Source organism: Thermobia domestica, chromosome 17 (genome assembly GCF_964235325.1).
Source record: "Thermobia domestica chromosome 17, izTheDome1.hap1.1, whole genome shotgun sequence".
Lineage (NCBI taxonomy): Eukaryota > Metazoa > Arthropoda > Insecta > Zygentoma > Lepismatidae > Thermobia > Thermobia domestica.
Window position 1 is genome coordinate 165,003,715 of NC_137470.1, and position 24,630 is coordinate 165,028,344.

Sequence of the window (24,630 nt, forward strand, 5' to 3'; positions counted from 1 at the left end):
ACAGTTATTCTCAAATTACTTCCCGTGGACATGGTTTTCGGTTCGGATGAGTATACCTTCATATAAAATAGCATGAGATCTTACTGTACTGAAAATTTCAGCTTGCTAGGTCCAGTAGTTAATGAATAATCCGCTGAAATAAAGAACACCTATTTTCTTAATAGAAGTAAAGCCCATATGCTGTTACTGTTTGTTTAAAAATGTAGTATTAAATTCTTTTTTCCCGTGGCTGTCGAAAATTCCATTGTTGCTTCAGTTTTATCAACAAATCAGAAATAGATTAATCATTGACAATTTAACTTTCCGTAAATACATGTATGATTTTTTTAAACCTGCAAGGTAAATACAATTTGGGTGCTTCGAAATAAAGAGTACGTGGTTCGATGAATGTGATCGTGTGGTGGTTTGAGCGTGATAGATTGTGATAGTTATATATATATATATATTTATTACTGCGTAATGTAGATATGTGTATGGCCTGCGTGTAAAATGTACGAAATAGGGTGTTTATAAAATATTACTTCGTGCGAAAATTAGTAGATAATGAATGAATGTAATGATATGTTAATAATATGATATATAATATGAACGAGATGACGACCCCTATATTTAAATGGATAGGCCTAGTGAATTTTATATAGTGAAAATATGAATATGTTTACGAAAAAAAAAAAAAAATCTCTCGCGTTTTGACTTCCACACCAGTGCATTCATCCAACCGAGTTTGCTACTTGAATGTAAATTATAGTTGGGAATTGTGTGTTACTTTGCATTTATGTACCTCATAATAACAGCCCCAGATCCTAAGCCTTTCAATAGATAGAGTAGTATCATGTGGGAATTACTTCTAAAGGATGACAGAAATGATAATTAAGAAAAACCAACTGCTATATCCTGTGATCATCGAAAAGTACAGGTTTCGGTCATTTGTACCTTTAGCATTCATAGCCTCTCCGAGATTTTTTTTTTTTTTTGTTGCTTACCTTATTTATTTATTGTGCAGTGTTCATATAACTCAGTTCGGACTATCCGATTAAATTAACTGCTACTAAATATAGCGTACCCGGATGTCGACCCCTAGTCCCCTTAAGTATTTTCGTTTCTTTTCTTAGTTTAATTAGATGAGGGAAATTAACGACATCCCAGACTGTGGCGTGTCTGCGCAGGGTAGCTATCGGTGATGTTTGGGTTATTGAAATCACCGATCCAAAATTCAGTTTATTTAATTTTTTTTAATTTTGGCAAATCACTAATTAGGGATATCTTAGCTATTACTCTAATTTCATTACTATTCTGGAATCTTCTAGTTTCCAAGTGGTCGGATGATTTTTTTTTCCTTTGAAATCCTAAATTAACGCCTACTCCAACCTTCCGGACGATTTTCGGGACCCTGTTGGTTTGGGCCGGATACGGTTACTAGATAATAATTTTACAAGCAATAACTTGTGAAGTTATTATTTACAAGACACAGACTTGCTCCTTGGCAGCAGGGCGCTCCTTGAGTCTACGTATTTGAGTAGACCACCCTTTTGGCATTTTAATAATATTTTGGCTAAGGATTTGTTGAGAGTGAAATTCGACTTCTGTCTTTGTAGCGTTAGTTATTTCTCACTTAAGTCTTTGGCGCCCCTATTCTTCGTCTTCTTTCTTTTCTATCTCTCTCTCTGTCTTCATTACTTAGAGATTTTTTTTCAAATTTTTCAACCTTGCCCCCCCCCCCCGGTTTCTGAAACTCATAAAACATACAATATTCATTTCACTTATTTCGATCGTATGTACTAACTGAGACATCGAAGGATGCAATTCGTGGAGGTATTGCAGCACAACTCAGGACCATTTTCGCGATATTCAATCCACCACGGGAGAAATTGACGGGAAGGTACACTATGCTTTCAGACTCCTAGAAACCTTCGTTATTCATTGATCATACAACTTATATCAATTGATTACTGATTTCTGGTTTTTATTTCTATTGATTGGTCATATAGTGTGTATGTATTAATAGTTTGGGCCCACTAGTTTCAAATAACATTGATTTTTTTTTTATATACATATATATATGTACTTACATAGTTTTAAGAGTTACGTGCCTGCTCTATTTGTTGCATTTTCCACCTCTTATATCAACTCATTAAATAACACCAGCTATTTTTTTTTTGTATATATACGCGGATCTTTAGTAAATTGAAAATGATTATTGATTATCGGGTTTATTCATATGAAATACAATGTTGCAACCTTATGAAGGAAAAAAAGGTGAATTTTGATAGTCAGGGTTTTTGTTTTGTCTTTGAGCCAAATAAATATAAATATTTATAAAATATGAACACTTGTCGAATATGAACGGTTATGTAGAATTTAAACGTCGACGAAATATTAAGATAGATATTAAAGTGAAATTTATTGTATTGATTAATATGAATACATATATATATATGCGAGTATGTATGTAATGGGCTCGATATTTACCCTGGTCTTGTTAGGTTGCCATAGATTTTTGACACCCGGTATTAACCAACTATTTGTGATATATAGTATTACCGCGTAAATTGTCATAAATTACTTTTTGTTGAGTTGTTATTAAATTTCTGTAACTATTAAAGTGGAATATAATGTTAAATACTGCATGTGAATAAAACAAGTAGCGGGTCGTAAGATAAATAAGAATAACCCTAATCCTTACCCAAATTTACTTTGCGAGTGAAATTAACAACCTACGAAACAGTGCGCCCCTCCAACGAATCTTTCCATCAGTAAACCATGAAACAAATCCTTCCCCTACGATCGGAAACCAAACTATTCAGTATCTAGAATTTTTGACTACAAGATCTATACTAGGAAAAAATTAGTGATCTTAAATTCAACGAACTGAAATCTGTTTAATAAGTTAATGTGAATACCGGAACATGGAAATATGTTCCCAATATCTGTGACTGGATTTGATAATTTTTCTTTAATATTAACAAACTTTGAAATTTTAGATCAAGTGCGTCGAGTGACGAAATGAGAAATATAGATATACATATATGTGATATGAAGCAGTTAGTTGTCTATAGTTAAAACAAAACCAATTGAATACTCTCATGGACACAAACCACAGTGCGTAAAGAGAGTTAAGAAAAAAAAAAAGAGAGGAGCTATTATCGACGTAAAAACAAAGACTCATAAAACTGTCGATATGTCTCCTATTGAGACAAAGACTCAATAAAATATTACTAAAGTGTTTTTTTTTTTTTTGAATGATTAACCAATTATTTTTTCTCTTTTGCCTGCAACGATATGTATTCATTGCATTGAATTTTAAATATATCTTGACCCTTGAAGTTTTTTTTTTTCTTCTTTTTTCTTGTTTCGTCTTTGGTTTAATTCTTTTTCATGTAATTCAACTTTTAATATATATATATAAAAGGGAAATGTGTTATTTGATCTTGTTGCAAGTAGCGAATTTCTGTGCATGTTTATGAAACATTCTTTTCATGTATTAAATTTTTTTTTGTTATGTCAAACTAAATCTTCTTCTATTGAAATGTAATAAATGTCTATAGCAATGTAGTTAGGTTAGTTTAATTTAACTAAATACAACCCGAAGTATACATTGTCCTGTATGAATGTGTGTGTGAGTGAAATGTAGGTTTAGTATTAAGTGCATCCATTATCTTGTCATACATGTGTAATTTATTATAATTATTGGTAGTTATCAATTGAACTCATTGAATGTTAATACTAACTTAAGTTGGCTCTATGAAGGAAGTAAAAAGGACTGAAGTAGCCTGAACGAATGATCATCATGAGAGAACTGTGAAAGTCAAAATCTTCGACACATATGTGATACTCTGATTTTTTTTTTTTCTGTGGTCGTTTCTAACATGCCATCAACTTCGTCGTTCATTTTTCAAATATTGAATATTAGTCTAAACCTTCTGGAAATATTGAATAAACGGTAAAATTAAACTTTCTCATCTATCTCCGAGCTAGATTGGGATAATTCGGTAGTTGGGGTCAAATGGATCTAGATCGGGGATGTATGGGTTAACATGTGTCTACCTTTGATCACCTTAATACCGAACATTCACCCAATAGCTATTGGAAATGATCCCAATTTGATAATCATTCACTTTCCCTTTACCATATTTTTCAAAATATCCAGTAACAGTTTCCTCTTTATCACCTTCTTTCTTTACCTCTTTCCTCTGCTATCTTCCTCTTCCTTTCTTCATCTTCTTCTTCTATTTTTTTTTTTAATAAAACTGAAAGGGGGGTCGTGACTGGGAATTCTATATGTAATAAACACGGTCATGTATTTATTTGATTTTATTTTCATTAGAAGTCCGATAAAAAGTTTTCTCGTTTCGATCGAATCTAGTATGTTTCGAAATTAAGAAATGGAAATTATATTCCAATATAATTAGGCATAAGCTGATAGCTTCATGAACATCCCTACCAGGGGTGAAGGGTTCCCACTCACGACTTATTCTGTGCATCACTTTTGTTGCAGATTTTTTTTTTTTTCAATCAGTTTTAGATTGACGAGCGGTGACAGGATTCGTTGTTATGGCAACAGTGGTTTCTATGACAACGGCCCCTTTTTCCAGTTTTAGAATGGCGACACGTGACAAGATTGTTGCCATGGTAACCATGTTTACTGTGGTAACGGATCTGAAAATGCTTATTGAATAATACCAGTTATCATGCCAATCAGTTTGAATTGGTGAACCGCGACAAGAATGTTTGTCATGGCAACGCTTGTTCCCATGGCAACGGATCTCCGTTTAAATGGCGACCGATAGATTTGAAATTTTTTAAGAATGTTAAAGAGTGAGGTTGAAGGCATGTTGAATTGATTACAACATTGAAATTAATACGAGAAATTTTATAGTCAAGTGAAACAAGTAGAGTCGTTGGCTACTTTGTCATTTTTGTTTCCTTTTCTAAGGGGGAAAAAGAGAAGGAGTGTCAAAATTTTTCTAAAATAGAACTAAACGCTAGAAGGGTTTCAAGGAAGGAAAGAGAATGGGAGTCCTTTAATTTATGAATAATACTTGTCTGGATAGCGAATAAGTATTTTATAGTATATGTGTATTTCTGATATATATCTTGTCTTTTGTAAAGTGTAAAGTGTCTCAAAACTATGGCAACAAAAAAGGTTGTTGTGTCACAGGACGAGTGTGATGTCACGTGCACTCAATGCACATTAAACGAAAAAGAGAAAAGATCTCGCGCCCCGCGGAGACTTATAAGATGTACCGGTTGTGGACTAAAATGGATCCACTTTGCTTGCTCCAATTTGGACGATACTGCTGAAAATGCAGAAAAAGTTCAAACCGGCGAAATAATGAAATATTGTGAGGAGTGTGAAAAGGACCGAGGCCAAATATCTCCAGCGGAGATATCTGACCTCGACGATGAGGAAAAGAGTGAAAATCAAAGTGATTCTCGGGATCAGACGGCAAACCCGAAGGAAGGAATGTCATCTGGAGGGTCTGACACGTCTGCATTAATTCGCCAGATGATGGAAATGATGCATGAAAAATTTTCTAATATGAACGAAAGATTCACTAACATGGAACAAAATAATACAGAAATGAGACGTGAAATAAATGAGAAGTTTGATACCTCGAAACGAGAGACCGACGCTCGATTCGAGGTATTAAACAATAAAATTGACCAGATCTGTTTAGACTTTGCTTCTTCGATGAGCAAATTGAAAGAGCAAACATCTACTGAACTGGAGCAGGTTAGATACCGGGCCCAACAGTCCACCGAGCAGCTCAGAGACGAAACAAATGAGAAATTCAACGAAATAGATATAAGGTTTGAGAGTACAAACAAAAGATTTGGTGACATCGAACAAAAAGTTGAACAGCAGCAGGCTGAAATAAGTAGATTGAATGTTGTAATATCCGACCTATCAATAGAAACTAAACTAGAGTCGGTTGACCAAAGAATTAGTCGAATTCAAACCGAAGTAGACAGTATTAAGGGGAATATTACTAAATTGCAAATCGCCAAGTCTGATATCTCCTATCCTTTTCCTGATGGCGATTCTCCAGGGAAAATTCTCCCAGAAACAAGTAACGTCCTCCCGGGTAAGAGTCAAGTGTTGCCTGATGCACGGGACACAGCAATGTATTGCCCCCCGCATCAGCCAACCTCGAAATCATGGTTGAGTAATTTTGATGTACCGATGCAGTCGAGTGTTGTGACTACAACAGTCACTAGCGTAAATGCTCACTCTACCTTTGGAATGGTACAATCGTACAGCGTGCTGCCAGGAGGGGAAAGGAGATGTGCCGGACCGTCGGTTACTACCGTGGTGGGTCCTAAGTTTGAACCTTACATGGTCAACACAAATTACAAAACCTCTCTTGGTCATATGGGAGCGTTCAGTTCAGTGACCACTCCGTCGGTGGCAAATCCGGTGACAACCCCAACTGCGCAGGATAACGCGTTGATTCCACTGGATTCTTTTCCTGCCCCGTATAGTATGAGCTCTAAAGTTTCCCTCCGGGATATTGAACGTTTTCCCACTTTCGATGGGAACATTACTAACGGGTTACCTCGAGTTTTCCTGCGGAGACTGCAGCAATATTTAGACATGTATAAACTTACTGATGGGGAACGCCTGCAGATAGTTGAAAAATGTTTGATCGCCGCTTCGGGCGCATGGTTTGCTTCGGTTAAATACCAAATCCGGACGTTTAGTGATTTTTTGATTCTTTTCAAAGAAGAATATTGTAATGAGCACATCGAACGGCTCCAAAAGAGAAACTTACAATCACTCCGGTATGATCGCTCCAAGTATGGGTCCCTCTTGGACTATGCTTGGAAAATTATCGAACTATATTATCAGATAGCTGAACATCCCTCTCAGGCTGAACTTGTAGATATTATAGTTAACGCTCTTCCACCCGATGAGTCCCGGGCCATAGCGTCCCACTTGTGCCAAACGGTGCGAGAAGTCACCTCACGTTTAGCTGCCTTGTGCGGCAAGGAAGTTGGTGGTCCACCAAAACGATACTTCGCCCGACAGGCAAAAATTCTAAAACCGACGAAGACGAAGGTAACGGCAAGTTGCCAGACAGATTTCCTGAGTTATACCCAAGCTGGATCTCGTTATCCTAGTGGGTATGGTTCAGAAAACAACAATAATGGCCGGCGACTATTTAGGAATCGGCCCATGTTCAACAATCGCCGGAGTTATCGTCCCTATGACCGTACCAACATGGAATCGAACCCGGGTAGGGGCGATAACACCAGGAGGAATTTTAACAGGGCGTACGGAAGAAGGGAGAACGGTAATAGTCAGAATAATAGTAACAATAATGTAAATCGACCCCAGAATTCAGTCCCTTCGCAAGTGCGTGGTAACGGTGAGCCTAGAACAATATTAAATGGCAGTGATAGACGGGAAACTGCGGACTAATGTCATCAGATATACTAGTCGACGGCTGAAGCCTTACGAGTTGTATCTGTCGATTTCTCAGTTAGAACTTCTGTCCGTTCTATTGCTATATGAACACTACTGAAAAAAAAAAAAAAAAAAAAAAAAAAAGAAAAGGTATCGGAACTCACAATTTTCGAAATTTAAAGATTTTCAATTGTACAGAAGATAAACGTAGTGAATTACTTGCGCAATACCCCAAGTAGATATAATACACTGTCCTAGAGTGACTGGTAACGTTTGAATGGGATGAATGAGTGTGTTAACTTAACAAGCATCATTAGTTAGTATTCCCAATTAGCAAAATTTTGTTATTCTAACAAAATTTTGTTAATGGGCCGGGGAAAACTGTAATGTACCATTACAGTTGAAAGTAATGGCAATTTTTTTTTACGCATCCTGTACCTAGTAATTTTTTTTTTTTTTCAATTTCGGTTTAGTTACACAATTTATTTACTCTCTTTACTTCGAATTAAATATAATGAACCCAAAGGTTTCGTTAGTAACCATATTCCCACTGTATAATATATTTATTTATATTTTGATTAAGTGTAAATCCCATTTACGGATATATAACTTGAATAGTTACAAGGTTTACCATTCTGACGTCATACCGAAACATAGTTCCGTTATTGGATATAAATTTCCTTAATTTCAGACCAATGTAGAATTTAGCCAGGTACCTAATCTTTCCCTCACCCCCTCTCACTAGTCCATAGTCACTTTCAGATCCGGTTATATCTGGATTTGCCAAATTTCTATTTGCTTTGTAATTTCCGCGGCTAAAGTTTTCGTTCTGATTGGAGGAATTCTCCTACCTCTGGCTTTTTTGGCGCAATGTTATCAGAACAATCGAAGACTCCTTGCAAGGAGCAGCTTGTAAATTTTGTGCTACATATTTTTCGGGAAGAATTCCAATTTCCAAGGACAACTAAGGTAACATATAATGTAATTCAATAGTTAAAGATTTACAACGAAATAGGAGCCCGAAAAATCCGCAAATTTTGGTAAAGAAGCTGCAATTCAGTGAAATAACAAATTCCAGTTCTGTTTACTAGGAAGCCATGTTTGCTGCCTATCGAGAATAGACAACAGTGAAAGAGTGACTTTATTTTTTTTATTTCAAACTCAAGTAGGGATTAGGGAAATTACGACCTGTTTGGTGCATGTTGTTCGTGTATTAAGTAAATGTGACTTTCTATTATTTATTCAGTAATCGCATGTACGTAGGTTTGATGGTTGTAAAGTGAATAATAATAATGGCAGCTTAAGTTAGCTTAAAAGGGCTCCTATCCCCTTTTCCAAATTGAACCAGTTCTAGCGGGGGAATGGGTTAGTTATTGTTCGTTTTAGGGCCTTTTCCCCTTTCAGGGGAAGGGTCCCTCCATAAACCTCGTTAAGGTTCCCCCAGGGCATCAATTTTTGGCAATCATTATGTAAACAATTGGTCAGGTCAATTAGACCTAGTGTTTACCTTTCTCATTTTACCCCCTTTAAATTAAATAGAGCCGACTATGTATATATCGACGAGGGAGTAATGTATTTTAAATTTAATGTGTTAGGTTATTTTCGTCAACATGCATGTAACTAAATGGTGCATGTTTAGTTTAGTTAGTTGTCTTTATGTATAGTACTAACAGTGGTGTATGTAGTTAGTAGTTTTGTGTGAGTGTGTGAATTTTCGATTTGGACAGTGTATAAATATGCTTTAATTTAGTACCATTTTTCTAACATAAATAAACCAGAGTAAATATTAAATTTCTGATTAATGAGTACAAGTATACATTTCAGTACACGGTAAATTATGCCTCCACTACAGCGCCATAGCGTCAGTTTTCGGTAGTCAATTGTTTGTTGACAGTACGACATCGCATGACTTAGTGATTTAGATTGTTTGATTTTGGACAGTTATTCTCAAATTACTTCCCGTGGACATGGTTTTCGGTTCGGATGAGTATACCTTCATATAAAATAGCATGAGATCTTACTGTACTGAAAATTTCAGCTTGCTAGGTCCAGTAGTTAATGAATAATCCGCTGAAATAAAGAACACCTATTTTCTTAATAGAAGTAAAGCCCATATGCTGTTACTGTTTGTTTAAAAATGTAGTATTAAATTCTTTTTTCCCGTGGCTGTCGAAAATTCCATTGTTGCTTCAGTTTTATCAACAAATCAGAAATAGATTAATCATTGACAATTTAACTTTCCGTAAATACATGTATGATTTTTTTAAACCTGCAAGGTAAATACAATTTGGGTGCTTCGAAATAAAGAGTACGTGGTTCGATGAATGTGATCGTGTGGTGGTTTGAGCGTGATAGATTGTGATAGTTATATATATATATATATTTATTACTGCGTAATGTAGATATGTGTATGGCCTGCGTGTAAAATGTACGAAATAGGGTGTTTATAAAATATTACTTCGTGCGAAAATTAGTAGATAATGAATGAATGTAATGATATGTTAATAATATGATATATAATATGAACGAGATGACGACCCCTATATTTAAATGGATAGGCCTAGTGAATTTTATATAGTGAAAATATGAATATGTTTACGAAAAAAAAAAAAAAATCTCTCGCGTTTTGACTTCCACACCAGTGCATTCATCCAACCGAGTTTGCTACTTGAATGTAAATTATAGTTGGGAATTGTGTGTTACTTTGCATTTATGTACCTCATAATAACAGCCCCAGATCCTAAGCCTTTCAATAGATAGAGTAGTATCATGTGGGAATTACTTCTAAAGGATGACAGAAATGATAATTAAGAAAAACCAACTGCTATATCCTGTGATCATCGAAAAGTACAGGTTTCGGTCATTTGTACCTTTAGCATTCATAGCCTCTCCGAGATTTTTTTTTTTTTTGTTGCTTACCTTATTTATTTATTGTGCAGTGTTCATATAACTCAGTTCGGACTATCCGATTAAATTAACTGCTACTAAATATAGCGTACCCGGATGTCGACCCCTAGTCCCCTTAAGTATTTTCGTTTCTTTTCTTAGTTTAATTAGATGAGGGAAATTAACGACATCCCAGACTGTGGCGTGTCTGCGCAGGGTAGCTATCGGTGATGTTTGGGTTATTGAAATCACCGATCCAAAATTCAGTTTATTTAATTTTTTTTAATTTTGGCAAATCACTAATTAGGGATATCTTAGCTATTACTCTAATTTCATTACTATTCTGGAATCTTCTAGTTTCCAAGTGGTCGGATGATTTTTTTTTCCTTTGAAATCCTAAATTAACGCCTACTCCAACCTTCCGGACGATTTTCGGGACCCTGTTGGTTTGGGCCGGATACGGTTACTAGATAATAATTTTACAAGCAATAACTTGTGAAGTTATTATTTACAAGACACAGACTTGCTCCTTGGCAGCAGGGCGCTCCTTGAGTCTACGTATTTGAGTAGACCACCCTTTTGGCATTTTAATAATATTTTGGCTAAGGATTTGTTGAGAGTGAAATTCGACTTCTGTCTTTGTAGCGTTAGTTATTTCTCACTTAAGTCTTTGGCGCCCCTATTCTTCGTCTTCTTTCTTTTCTATCTCTCTCTCTGTCTTCATTACTTAGAGATTTTTTTTCAAATTTTTCAACCTTGCCCCCCCCCCCCCCCCGGTTTCTGAAACTCATAAAACATACAATATTCATTTCACTTATTTCGATCGTATGTACTAACTGAGACATCGAAGGATGCAATTCGTGGAGGTATTGCAGCACAACTCAGGACCATTTTCGCGATATTCAATCCACCACGGGAGAAATTGACGGGAAGGTACACTATGCTTTCAGACTCCTAGAAACCTTCGTTATTCATTGATCATACAACTTATATCAATTGATTACTGATTTCTGGTTTTTATTTCTATTGATTGGTCATATAGTGTGTATGTATTAATAGTTTGGGCCCACTAGTTTCGAATAACATTGATTTTTTTTATATACATATATATATGTACTTACATAGTTTTAAGAGTTACGTGCCTGCTCTATTTGTTGCATTTTCCACCTCTTATATCAACTCATTAAATAACACCAGCTATTTTTTTTTGTATATATACGCGGATCTTTAGTAAATTGAAAATGATTATTGATTATCGGGTTTATTCATATGAAATACAATGTTGCAACCTTATGAAGGAAAAAAAGGTGAATTTTGATAGTCAGGGTTTTTGTTTTGTCTTTGAGCCAAATAAATATAAATATTTATAAAATATGAACACTTGTCGAATATGAACGGTTATGTAGAATTTAAACGTCGACGAAATATTAAGATAGATATTAAAGTGAAATTTATTGTATTGATTAATATGAATACATATATATATATGCGAGTATGTATGTAATGGGCTCGATATTTACCCTGGTCTTGTTAGGTTGCCATAGATTTTTGACACCCGGTATTAACCAACTATTTGTGATATATAGTATTACCGCGTAAATTGTCATAAATTACTTTTTGTTGAGTTGTTATTAAATTTCTGTAACTATTAAAGTGGAATATAATGTTAAATACTGCATGTGAATAAAACAAGTAGCGGGTCGTAAGATAAATAAGAATAACCCTAATCCTTACCCAAATTTACTTTGCGAGTGAAATTAACAACCTACGAAACAGTGCGCCCCTCCAACGAATCTTTCCATCAGTAAACCATGAAACAAATCCTTCCCCTACGATCGGAAACCAAACTATTCAGTATCTAGAATTTTTGACTACAAGATCTATACTAGGAAAAAATTAGTGATCTTAAATTCAACGAACTGAAATCTGTTTAATAAGTTAATGTGAATACCGGAACATGGAAATATGTTCCCAATATCTGTGACTGGATTTGATAATTTTTCTTTAATATTAACAAACTTTGAAATTTTAGATCAAGTGCGTCGAGTGACGAAATGAGAAATATAGATATACATATATGTGATATGAAGCAGTTAGTTGTCTATAGTTAAAACAAAACCAATTGAATACTCTCATGGACACAAACCACAGTGCGTAAAGAGAGTTAAGAAAAAAAAAAGAGAGGAGCTATTATCGACGTAAAAACAAAGACTCATAAAACTGTCGATATGTCTCCTATTGAGACAAAGACTCAATAAAATATTACTAAAGTGTTTTTTTTTTTTTGAATGATTAACCAATTATTTTTTCTCTTTTGCCTGCAACGATATGTATTCATTGCATTGAATTTTAAATATATCTTGACCCTTGAAGTTTTTTTTTTTTTCTTCTTTTTTCTTGTTTCGTCTTTGGTTTAATTCTTTTTCATGTAATTCAACTTTTAATATATATATATAAAAGGGAAATGTGTTATTTGATCTTGTTGCAAGTAGCGAATTTCTGTGCATGTTTATGAAACATTCTTTTCATGTATTAAATTTTTTTTTGTTATGTCAAACTAAATCTTCTTCTATTGAAATGTAATAAATGTCTATAGCAATGTAGTTAGGTTAGTTTAATTTAACTAAATACAACCCGAAGTATACATTGTCCTGTATGAATGTGTGTGTGAGTGAAATGTAGGTTTAGTATTAAGTGCATCCATTATCTTGTCATACATGTGTAATTTATTATAATTATTGGTAGTTATCAATTGAACTCATTGAATGTTAATACTAACTTAAGTTGGCTCTATGAAGGAAGTAAAAAGGACTGAAGTAGCCTGAACGAATGATCATCATGAGAGAACTGTGAAAGTCAAAATCTTCGACACATATGTGATACTCTGATTTTTTTTTTTTTTTTTCTGTGGTCGTTTCTAACATGCCATCAACTTCGTCGTTCATTTTTCAAATATTGAATATTAGTCTAAACCTTCTGGAAATATTGAATAAACGGTAAAATTAAACTTTCTCATCTATCTCCGAGCTAGATTGGGATAATTCGGTAGTTGGGGTCAAATGGATCTAGATCGGGGATGTATGGGTTAACATGTGTCTACCTTTGATCACCTTAATACCGAACATTCACCCAATAGCTATTGGAAATGATCCCAATTTGATAATCATTCACTTTCCCTTTACCATATTTTTCAAAATATCCAGTAACAGTTTCCTCTTTATCACCTTCTTTCTTTACCTCTTTCCTCTGCTATCTTCCTCTTCCTTTCTTCATCTTCTTCTTCTATTTTTTTTTTTTAATAAAACTGAAAGGGGGGTCGTGACTGGGAATTCTATATGTAATAAACACGGTCATGTATTTATTTGATTTTATTTTCTTTAGAAGTCCGATAAAAAGTTTTCTCGTTTCGATCGAATCTAGTATGTTTCGAAATTAAGAAATGGAAATTATATTCCAATATAATTAGGCATAAGCTGATAGCTTCATGAACATCCCTACCAGGGGTGAAGGGTTCCCACTCACGACTTATTCTGTGCATCACTTTTGTTGCAGATTTTTTTTTTTTTCAATCAGTTTTAGATTGACGAGCGGTGACAGGATTCGTTGTTATGGCAACAGTGGTTTCTATGACAACGGCCCCTTTTTCCAGTTTTAATTATATCGCCTGTCATTTATGTTAACCCGCCGAGTGACACGGTCATGCGGGTTGCATATAAATACGTTTATTTTTACCTATGATGAACTAACAAAGGATTTGTACGTTATGGACACTTGAATGGTCAATTATCTCAAGACACTGGTAATTAAAAATTAAAGTGATATGATAAAAACCATCTAGGGTCCAAATCCTAATAACCCCCCAAAAATGAAAGAAATTGGTTCAGCCGTATTAGCGTGATGAGGGAACAAAGGATTTGTACGTTCTCTTTTATATATATAGATTTATTATATTTTATTTATTTATTATTGAATTTTATGTATTCCTTATTTGTATAGTATTTATTTGATATGTCTTTATTTTCTTACACGTTAGTATTTATTATTTATATTTATTTATTTATTTATTAGTTATGTAGTATTATGTATTATAATTATTTACGTTTAATATTATTTTTTCTTACATATGAAGTATCTAGTTATTTATTTACTTAGAATTTATGTCATTTATTTATATCTAAATATGGATAGTTCTTTATTCTAAATTTTCCGATTGAAATGTATATGTGTTTTATATATGAATATATTTCTTGTAATTAATGTAATGATTATGGCTTTTTAGAAATATTTTCATTCATTCTTTTTCTTATTTTAAGTAGTATTACATAGGGTAATTTTTTATTATTATTATTATTTAACTTTAATAATTGTTTGGCCGAATAACAAAGTTCGCTAGTTAGTAGGAGTACGTATAGTTCAGATCCCATTTAAAGTTCATTTCTCACAAGATTTGTTGGATTGAAAAGAGGCAGTACGTTAAAAGAAAGAAAAAAAAAAAGAAAGGCCTTAGTGTACGGCGAGTTGCAGGAACACCTTGTGAAAAAAATAACACTTACACAAAAAATTAGATATACACACAGTAATTCTAAAGCTCCGTTTGCATGTCCTAACATAGCCTGGCAAAGCATCGTTAATGCCAACAATTATTTTAAATGAATCATTAAAAACGCAAGGTTTGTGCGGCTAGGTACAGTTGTAAAATTCGAAAGTACATTTGAAATGTTTGATGCAGTTGCTGGGAGGCAGTTAACCTGCTAGTCCGGGAACCATACAGTTGTAAAATTCGAAAATACAATTGAAATGTTTGGTTCAGGTGCTGGGAGGCAGTTAACCTGCTAGTCCGGGAACCATATAGTTGTAAAATTCGAAAGTACATTTGAATTGTTTGATGCAGTTGCTGGGAGGCAGTTAACCTGCTAGTCCGGGAACCATACAGTTGTAAAATTCGAAAATACATTTGAAATGTTTGGTTCAGGTGCTGGGAGGCAGTTAACCTGCTAGTCCGGGAACCATACAGTTGTAAAATTCGAAAATACATTTGAAATGTTTGGTTCAGGTGCTGGGAGGCAGTTAACCTGCTAGTCCGGGAACCATACAGTTGTAAAATTCGAAAATACATTTGAAATGTTTGGTTCAGGTGCTGGGAGGCAGTTAACCTGCTAGTCCGGGAACCATATAGTTGTAAAATTCGAAAATACATTTGAAATGTTTGGTTCAGGTGCTGGGAGGCAGTTAACCTGCTAGTCCGGGAACCATACAATTGTAAAATTCGAAAGTACATATGAATTGTTTGATGCAGTTGCTGGGAGGCAGTTAACCTGCTAGTCCGGGAACCATACAGTTGTAAAATTAGAAAATACATTTGAAATGTTTGGTTCAGGTGCTGGGAGGCAGTTAACCTGCTAGTCCGGGAACCATATAGTTGTAAAATTCGAAAATACATTTGAAATGTTTGGTTCAGGTGCTGGGAGGCAGTTAACCTGCTAGTCCGGGAACCATACAATTGTAAAATTCGAAAGTACATATGAATTGTTTGATGCAGTTGCTGGGAGGCAGTTAACCTGCTAGTCCGGGAACCATACAGTTGTAAAATTCGAAAATACATTTGAAATGTTTGGTTCAGGTGCTGGGAGGCAGTTAACCTGCTAGTCCGGGAACCATACAGTTGTAAAATTCGAAAATACAATTGAAATGTTTGGTTCAGGTGCTGGGAGGCAGTTAACCTGCTAGTCCGGGAACCATATAGTTGTAAAATTCGAAAGTACATTTGAATTGTTTGATGCAGTTGCTGGGAGGCAGTTAACCTGCTAGTCCGGGAACTATACAGTTGTAAAATTCGAAAATACAATTGAAATGTTTGGTTCAGGTGCTGGGAGGCAGTTAACCTGCTAGTCCGGGAACCAATAGACTAAGTGCATACAAATCTATTACAGTTAATCGGTGTAACGTATTTGTTTATTATTGCCTGATGTGGAGTTTAGCGTCTCTTTCACTACCGAAGCTATATGGGACGTGAATATACATGTTAACGTGTGATCAGAAACACACGAGCTCTCGCTGGGAATTGTCAAACTTGTCCTCTGCATTCCTCTGATTTGTTAACAAGCTTTTCCATCTTAATTATATTGAAGAAAAATGAAATCTTTGAGTTTTACGTCCCACAGTTATGTCGGTTAGGCTAAAGGAGACGGTGATGTTGAGTAATGAATGAAATGGTGGAATGAAGAAAGTGGGAGGAAATGAGAGAACCCCGAGAAAACCCTCGCACACGGTGTTTATCCACCACAAAGTTCACTTGGCGGTGCTGGGATCGAAACCGGGACCCCAAGCATCAGAGGTGAACGCTCTACCACTGAGCCACTGCGGCCCCAATTATATTAAAAAAAAAACTGTCAGATGCATGTATAGTGTATTTTCATAAATGCGCTTGAAACAGATTACTTAGCTACAAAGGGGGAAACTATAAAAATTATTACTTCATTCGAATGTAAGGTTCTTTGACATACATGTATAGAAACGATAGGACGTATTTTGTTTTTTAAGTAATAGAAGAGGTAAAGAAGAAACATCCAATCTTCTCAGCACGTATTGAAAGCTCCTGTTTGCTGTGTGTCGCTTTGCCTTCAGGCGATCTTACGGTAACAGTCGATAGAGTAGATAGTTTGCTTATCTTTACCGGAGAGAGACAGAAGCCATAAATGCTTTATCCGTTCTACGTGTGAACATTCTATATCTTGATACCAATACTACATTCGAAGAAAACATGTTTCAAATTTACAAGGGATATATTTTCTTTAATTTTTAGACTAATAGTGTGTCCACATTCGAATGTTATCGTGTCCTACTGCGTTATGTGTATGTATCTTATTGTGTACAAAAATTAGTGTTGCTTCCAAGCACACTTTCAGGGATCAAGCCCTTCTGGAGTTCAACCGCCCCCTCCCACAGAACTACTGTAAATTATATTGGGATTAAACATCTTTCTTGTGCAGGGCACGTACGAAATTTTCGAGAAAAAAGTCTGGTTGTATTTCAAAATCCTCTTTACACCTTGGGCATTGATAAACTTAGTATTGGTAGAACATAGGTGCTCATAGTCAAGTTATAAAGCTTTGGATGTGTTTATGAGATTACCTGCAGAGGCATAATGTTCCATTGAAAATGACAATGGAACTTCAATTGTTTCATAATAATTTCTTTAAGAACGCTGTGATGGAGAATTTAGCATTAAGAAAAGTTTTCAGTTACCAATTGTGATAACAAAGAATGCATTCTCTTTTGTGGCCGCGGTGGCTCAATAGTAGAGAGCTCAACTTTGCTGCGTGGTATTCATGATGGGGTCAAAACCGCACCAACTGAGCTGTGTTGTGGACAAACACCTACTCTGTTCATTCCCATTTCCTCACACCTTCTTCATTCCATCATTTCGTTCTCTTAGCCTTGTGCATGATCATGGGACATCAAACTTTTTTTTTCTCAAAGAAAAGACATTCTCTTTTAATCGGAAGGGCGGGAGACATAATCGGACATACAACTTATTATGTTTTTTGAAAAGGAGCAGGCAGAGGGTACAAGTCGAAGTAATTTCCTATGTAATTCGGGAAGGGAGAGGGAGAAGAGTACAAATATTTTCAGATGTAAATTTATTATAAAAGAATAAGACATTTATAAGCTATTACGTTTTCTTCTTGTTTTCGTCCTAGATAAATTCAAGAAGTATTTTCGCTATCTGAAAGCACACACTTAGCATTTGAACTAAGATTGCTTTTCACTAAACACTAAAACACTGGGTTTGCTTAGCAGAGCAGTCTGCTCGCAGACTTCATGGGAAAGCAGCATGTCTCTCAATGGAGTTAATTCACGTGAACAGGATTGGAAATGTAGTCACTCTCGTATGAATTAAAAGCCAAAAAAAATCTTTCTTTTGTCACTGTCCATGAGCCTGCATTTTGAATAGTTTAATTTCTAAATAGGAGAAATGAGGTACAGGAATTAATACACATTTTAATAGTAGTAACCAGTGCTCGAAAAATTTTATTCTCGCGTAGGCGCCACATTATACAATGTTAATTTGATACATAGGTCTAAATCTTTTGGCCTTAAGTTAGCCGACACCATATTACTTTTTTCTCTCATTTTTCGTAGCCTGGTACACCTTAGTTTCTTCACTTATTTTTCGTGGCCTGGTACACCTTAGTATTTTTTTAATACTTATTTTTCGTGGTCTGGTACACCTTTTTTAAGTTTCGTAGCATGCTAATAATACTTCATAGACAGAGCGTAGGTTAGTTACTTCTCATGAGAGGGTTCATGACTAAAACAAAGGACTTCCTTTTGATCTTTTAATTTTTTTATAGTTTTCTCTGCTTCACTAAGTGAATACAACTTTCGAGTTTTACGTTCCTTTTCAGCACCAAGGGACATGAAATCGTGATGATAGCTTTACATGGGATCCAAACTAAATACACTCCTACTGACCGAATTAAGGTTATATCTACCATAGGTCAGAACGCTAAATATTTAGCTATTCTGTTACTAGGTCTCTTGTTTAAATTCAGTTTTGTATTTAGTCTATATTCGATCAGATATTAGTGTATATTCATGTATATTCTATTTGGCTCGTATTTTATCTATATGGATTTCTTTTAATTGTATATTTAGTAGAAATATAGTGCCGCTATACAATTTCCATGTACTTTCTTTTAATAATGGATCTTATAAAATTATTATTACTGTAATTTATTGTTTTATTTATTTTTTTTTCTTGACTTAGTTTAGAGTAATCTTCAGTTTATGCACAATTATGGTAGCATATATTTCCATTGTTGGTTAAATGCAACATTTGTCGCGCGAATAACATGAGATAATGTGCTAAAGAGCTCTTAATTAATAATGTCTAAATAAAACTCAAGCCTAATTATTTCTGTTGCTAATCATTTGTTTCCTTTAATGCCATAATTGTGAAATTACGTATTTGTACTTCGCAATTATTATCTGTGTGTAATTACAGGAAAAAGTAGTGGTGATTATTAATGTGTTTATTTATTGGTGGTTACATTAGAGTTTGAAATCCCTTTCATTACCAGGATTATATGAGACGTGAACCTATAGTTTAAGGTTGAATCTAAACAACAATACTGCGATAGAATCTTCGAAAGCTCTTCCATCGCGAATCGAACCTGGAACCTAGTGCGGCAAAGGCATGAGTGCGGGGCGATCAGAGCACAAGGGAAAAAGTTCAATTACCAAAGTCAATAGAAAAGGAGACAAAGCTATGAGCCTTTTAAGCTCTATAAGGAGTTTCGATGGAGATCCTGAAGAAGAGATACGTTCAAAATGATTTCTAAATAATGGATTTGATTCGTTTGTGCACTGAACGCTCTGCACTATCTAATTGATTTCTAGATCAAGTGTGTATGTTCCAGGTATTGTTGAAGGATTTAGCTAAATAGACTCATATATTCACCGATATCAAAGATGTTCTACACAACCGTCGCATCAGGATTAAATTTCTGTTTTGACAATTACTCACAAAGGAAAGGACTAATGGATGGGTCAAGTATGACGTTTTTCCGCCATTACATTCAGATTAATTTGTTTTCGGTGCGTTCAAGAAAAAAGTTACTGCAAACGATACAATGGTTAGTTTTGCGCTGATCTTTAAACACTGTGACAAAAGGGGGGAATATCTACATCAGTTAAATTCCGAAAGAGCGGTCTTCGAAAGATAACTGGATCAAAAATAAGGAAGGGAAAGAAATCTGTCTGCACGAAAGTAAATTCAATCTATCATGGGCCAAATTCTTGCACATTTGTTGACGGCGGAAGTAACAAAATTACTTGATTGATGCATTCGTGTACGATATGAAGATCCTATAAACAAATACAAGCTATATCAAATCTATATTTATCAAATCGGTGAATTGTTTTAAAGTCTTTTTACGACGTTGAAGTTTGTGATACAACTTGGACTCATTAGTTTAAAGCACTTACTATTATTATTGGTGAATTTATTAGGCTAAAGCAGACAATAGATGTATTATGATCAAGGAACTGAATTCGAACTCACAACAGATAGGCGTTCTCTGAATACTTCGACTATGACACGAAACCTACAATTTATTTTAATCGTAACTGCTACTAGCATTTTCCTCTGACGAGCAATCCCAGCTGAATTATAATAGGAGGCTGCTATGTAATAAGCAAGGCAGGTAGGTATTTCCTTGGCTGTATATAAGGGACTAGAGCAGGGATGCAAATAAGCAACAAAATTTACTAGCCCAAGGAAAAAGCTACTAGGACACAACCCACAATAGAAATCATTTACTTACCTTCGGTATAATATTATAGGATGTCTACTAGAAGTTTGTTTTTAAATTCCAGGTCTATTTATATTATTTTTCTTTTTTTCTTTCAAAGAAAAGTTGTTATTGTTAATATACCCTACACAAGGCCAGTTGCAAAAAATGTGCAGTAACTGACAAAAAGCAATCACAGTCCTCGCCTTTAACTAACGTGTGATTCATATCTCTTGATAATATCCCTCTCGTGTTTCAGTTATCAGCTTTTGCTAAAAAATAGGCAAAACCTAGAAGAATGTTTCACTTCCTGAGTAAAACTCTCCAATTTTCCTTGATTTCCAGTTTAAGTACCGTTTCCCCTGACTTGTCCATTACTTTTTCGTAGAATTTCCGAAAAGAAAAGTTTCCAGTATTTCCCTAATTTCTAGATTTGTTAATGTAGCAAAAAATGTTTTCGAACTGCCACGAAATATGGATAAAAATTCCACCTATAGACTTTCAAGAGGTATATGGGAACTCTGCCACGGAAAGCGTACAAAAAAAAAAAAAAAAAAAAGTATGTAGGAGCAAGCGGAAGAAGTGACAGAACTCAGATCAGATATCTCCCTGGTCGTCATCAACATACTTACAAAACATAAGTCTTTAAGGAAAGTTAGGATTTTTCCATTAGATGCAGTGAGAAATGTAAAATTTAGAAAAATACAAGTTTGTTGTTAAAATCCAGGTACAAAAACAAATTTGAAGTTTTCCAGGTCAATAGACACCCTGTACTAAATACTCGCCCGTACAGATGAACCACTCGTCCCGGGTGAATGGTTATTTGCATCCCTGGACTAGAGTATTAAAGTAGGATGGGACTCACCGAAAGTAGAGATAAAGCTAAATAGCAAAATTATTTTGGGTTCACTCGAGCAGACGGTTCTACCAAATATAATATTTATAGGCAAAATACGATGTGAAACATTTTTCGTGAAGGAATGAGAGTGTGAATATAAATAATTACTGCCATTGCACATCATATTGAAATGAATTTTCGGTGATAGTGAAAGTATTGTATGTGTAAGTGTGCTTTTTCATTTTCCTCGTTTATGCGTATACCCCTAGTCGCTGACGCGCGTGCTCCCTACGGATAGAGCCCCTCGCCGCCGCTTAGGTCTTCGTGCTGCGCTCCTGCCCTGACTCGGTTGGATAGCATTCGTGCTTTTTAGTGGCCACCTACCATAAGTTGGTTTGTGTTTCATGCACTGTATGTAGTTTTTATGCCATATATCCACACTATTTATACTGAGCCGTCCGGAAGTCAATCTGCAAGTAGTAATGGAGCACCTCATTTAGTGCATGATCTGTTAAAAAAATACTAAGCTCTAACCTAACCTGAAAATGTAAATGTGCCAAAATTTAGAACTGTCTGCTAGAGTAATTCCATTATTTTCGTCTGTGTAGTAACTTTTGTGTTTATAAATATCCTTTTTTGTGTGGGTGGGTACCGCCGTGACTTCATCTTAGAGGTCTGCACGGGCCGGAATTTTTAGTGAATTTATAATGTGAGACCCGACCCGAGACCGAAATGTTTTAGCATTTAGGCCCGATCTCGTGTGATAATCAAATAAGCCCGAATTACAGAAAATAATTAACGCAAAACTGTATTTTTATTTACAGCAATTAGAAGTTTCATTTTTTAGTTGCATTTTAAAAGTTCTCCAGAGAGAACAGTCAAATATCGTTGTAGAGAATATTTACAAAGTTAGGCCCGAGAATAGACGAAGTGATTTATGCTTTGTAAGCCCGAGTCCGTCCCGCGGGCTCAGCCTGAGCTCGTGCAGACCGCTACTTCGTCTTATGTTATATATTAAGGAGGAGGGGTTCTAGTTATTATTACTTTTACTTTAATGTTACTTAGTTATGCACCGAGGCAGACGGTGATGACAGCAATGAATGAACGGTGGAATGAAAACAAAAGTGGGAGAAAACTGTAGAAAACCGAAAAAACCCACGTACACGTTTTTGTTCGTCAATCACAAACCCGCTTGACGCTAGTTGAACGAACTACCAGAGCTTTACCACACGGCCACCGTGTCTCCTTATAAAATTAGATAGCACCACTTTAAGGCTCTCCTACAATAAATATGCTATACTGATATTAATTTATTTTGCCATTCAAAATTTAAGTATAATATGATATAATTGAGAACATGCTACTCTAAACTATTGGCATAATAAATATTGTCTTTTCTCTCTCTCTAATATAACTTCAGCGCTTGAGGCTAAAGATGACGGATAATTAATGAAAGTAAATAATTGTGAAATTATTTATTTGCGCTCTTACGTCGGGAATCGAACTCGGGACCACGCGCACCAATTGCACGTGCTAGCCATTAGAACGAGAACTTACAACTCATACCAAAAGAGGCGCTAGAGTCAGTTTAGTGGGATTGTGGGAGAAAATTGGATTTCCATTCGTTGTATAGGAAGTGGTGCCTCTTACAATGATCACTCTACGGCTTCTCATCGGCGAGTCAGTTTTTATATCCGTATACCTCTACTTCATAATTTACATCTCTTTATCCTTCTACTTTATATGCTCTATGACCAAGGTTACAAGGGAAAGGAAAAGCTTGCGAGTGCTAGCATTACTTAGGAAATGAAATCAAGAGTGAGAGAAAAATGAAAATAATAATAATAAAAAAACCTGAGCATGTCCACAAACAGTGGCTTATGGCTACATTTCCATACTTCATTAAAAGGGGGAAAAAAGGGTCAGTTTTTTCCACACAGCTAGCTAATTTGTCTTATAAATACACCAAAACTATTTATCATCTTAACTTGCACTAACCTAGGTATACATGTGCCATTTAATCCACACTTGCTCTCCGGGTTGAAAAGTACCACTCTTTGCATTTTATTTTTGTCTTGCTTCCATGCTGCACGTAAATCAATTTTCAAACTTGTAGCTCTAAACAGTATGGTCTAGTTCACAACTCTGACGTCACAACGATCATCCTGTAGCTCTGTCTTTCCTGTAGTAAGCTGACACGAAACGTTCCATTGGCTAGAATGAAAAGTTAAAAAAAAAGTCTTTCAGTAATTCTTATTTATTTTCTTTAAATATAAATTAAAACAACCATTTTACTGAACATTTAATTTATTTTCTTGAATCCTTTTTTGGGTCCACCCGGGGCAAACTGCATAGAATTACGTAATTACAATCTTGATTCAATTGTAATATTGTACTGTAATTTGCGTTGATAAAGTTCTTCATTATTCATTGTACTAATAAGTATTTCATAAAGGGTAAAGGTTTTGCATTATTTGACGCTTTTAGGACATATTTTTATTACAGATATAAAGTTTAAAAGAAGAATTTTTGACTATTACATTGATAAATTTTATGAGACATGCTCTATACGGAATGAAAACACTGTTGCCAATATTAGTGTCCAGTGAACATGGCACCCATCTTTTACAATCGGCTAAACGCAACTGCTTTCCAAACTTTCCTAACCTTTTGCAATATCGAAGTACAACTATTGCATGGCTGAAGTGGATTAAACAAATAGTAAAGCCCTGTATTCACTTTTCGACTTAGTTGCACGGCTAATCGACTCTCTTGCAGTTGCTACTAAATCGAAGCGACTACGTTGAACACGTTCTTTGGATTCTGTTCAATTACTCCAATCAAAATTGAAGGCTACTTGTCAACTTGCCCTTCTTTGGTCGATTCGAAATCGACCAGTAATTTCAATTCAAGGATGTTTAAGCAGATATGTTGTTATAGCAGAATAATTACAAGATAAGGTTAAAATAGCAATAAGAAGGGCAAGGGGGAATAAAACGATGTTGGGTAAGAAACTTTGAGAAGGAGATATTAAAAGGGTTATATATTTGAATGAAAGAAATTTCAATGGAGTATTCAAAACAACCGCAAAATACGTCAATCCATTTATTAATGAACCTCTATACTATACCATTGATTGCACCCATAACTGTATCATTCACCTAACGTGCCTACATTTCCGAACATGAAACATTTCGTAGAAA

The 24,630-nt window shown here is 35.2% G+C and overlaps 1 protein-coding gene across 9 annotated transcripts in view; it reads right to left on the reverse strand.

Annotated features, from left to right (window-relative positions):
• LOC145674466 (clavesin-2-like) overlaps positions 1-24,630 on the reverse strand; it is a 396,132-nt gene that overhangs the window by 252,205 nt on the left and 119,297 nt on the right. For all 9 annotated transcript variants that reach the window (XM_081744563.1, XM_081744561.1, XM_081744562.1 and 6 more), the window contains one exon: positions 23,426-23,641. The gene's annotated coding sequence lies outside the window, so the exon portion shown is untranslated. The remainder of the gene's footprint in view (positions 1-23,425; positions 23,642-24,630) is intronic.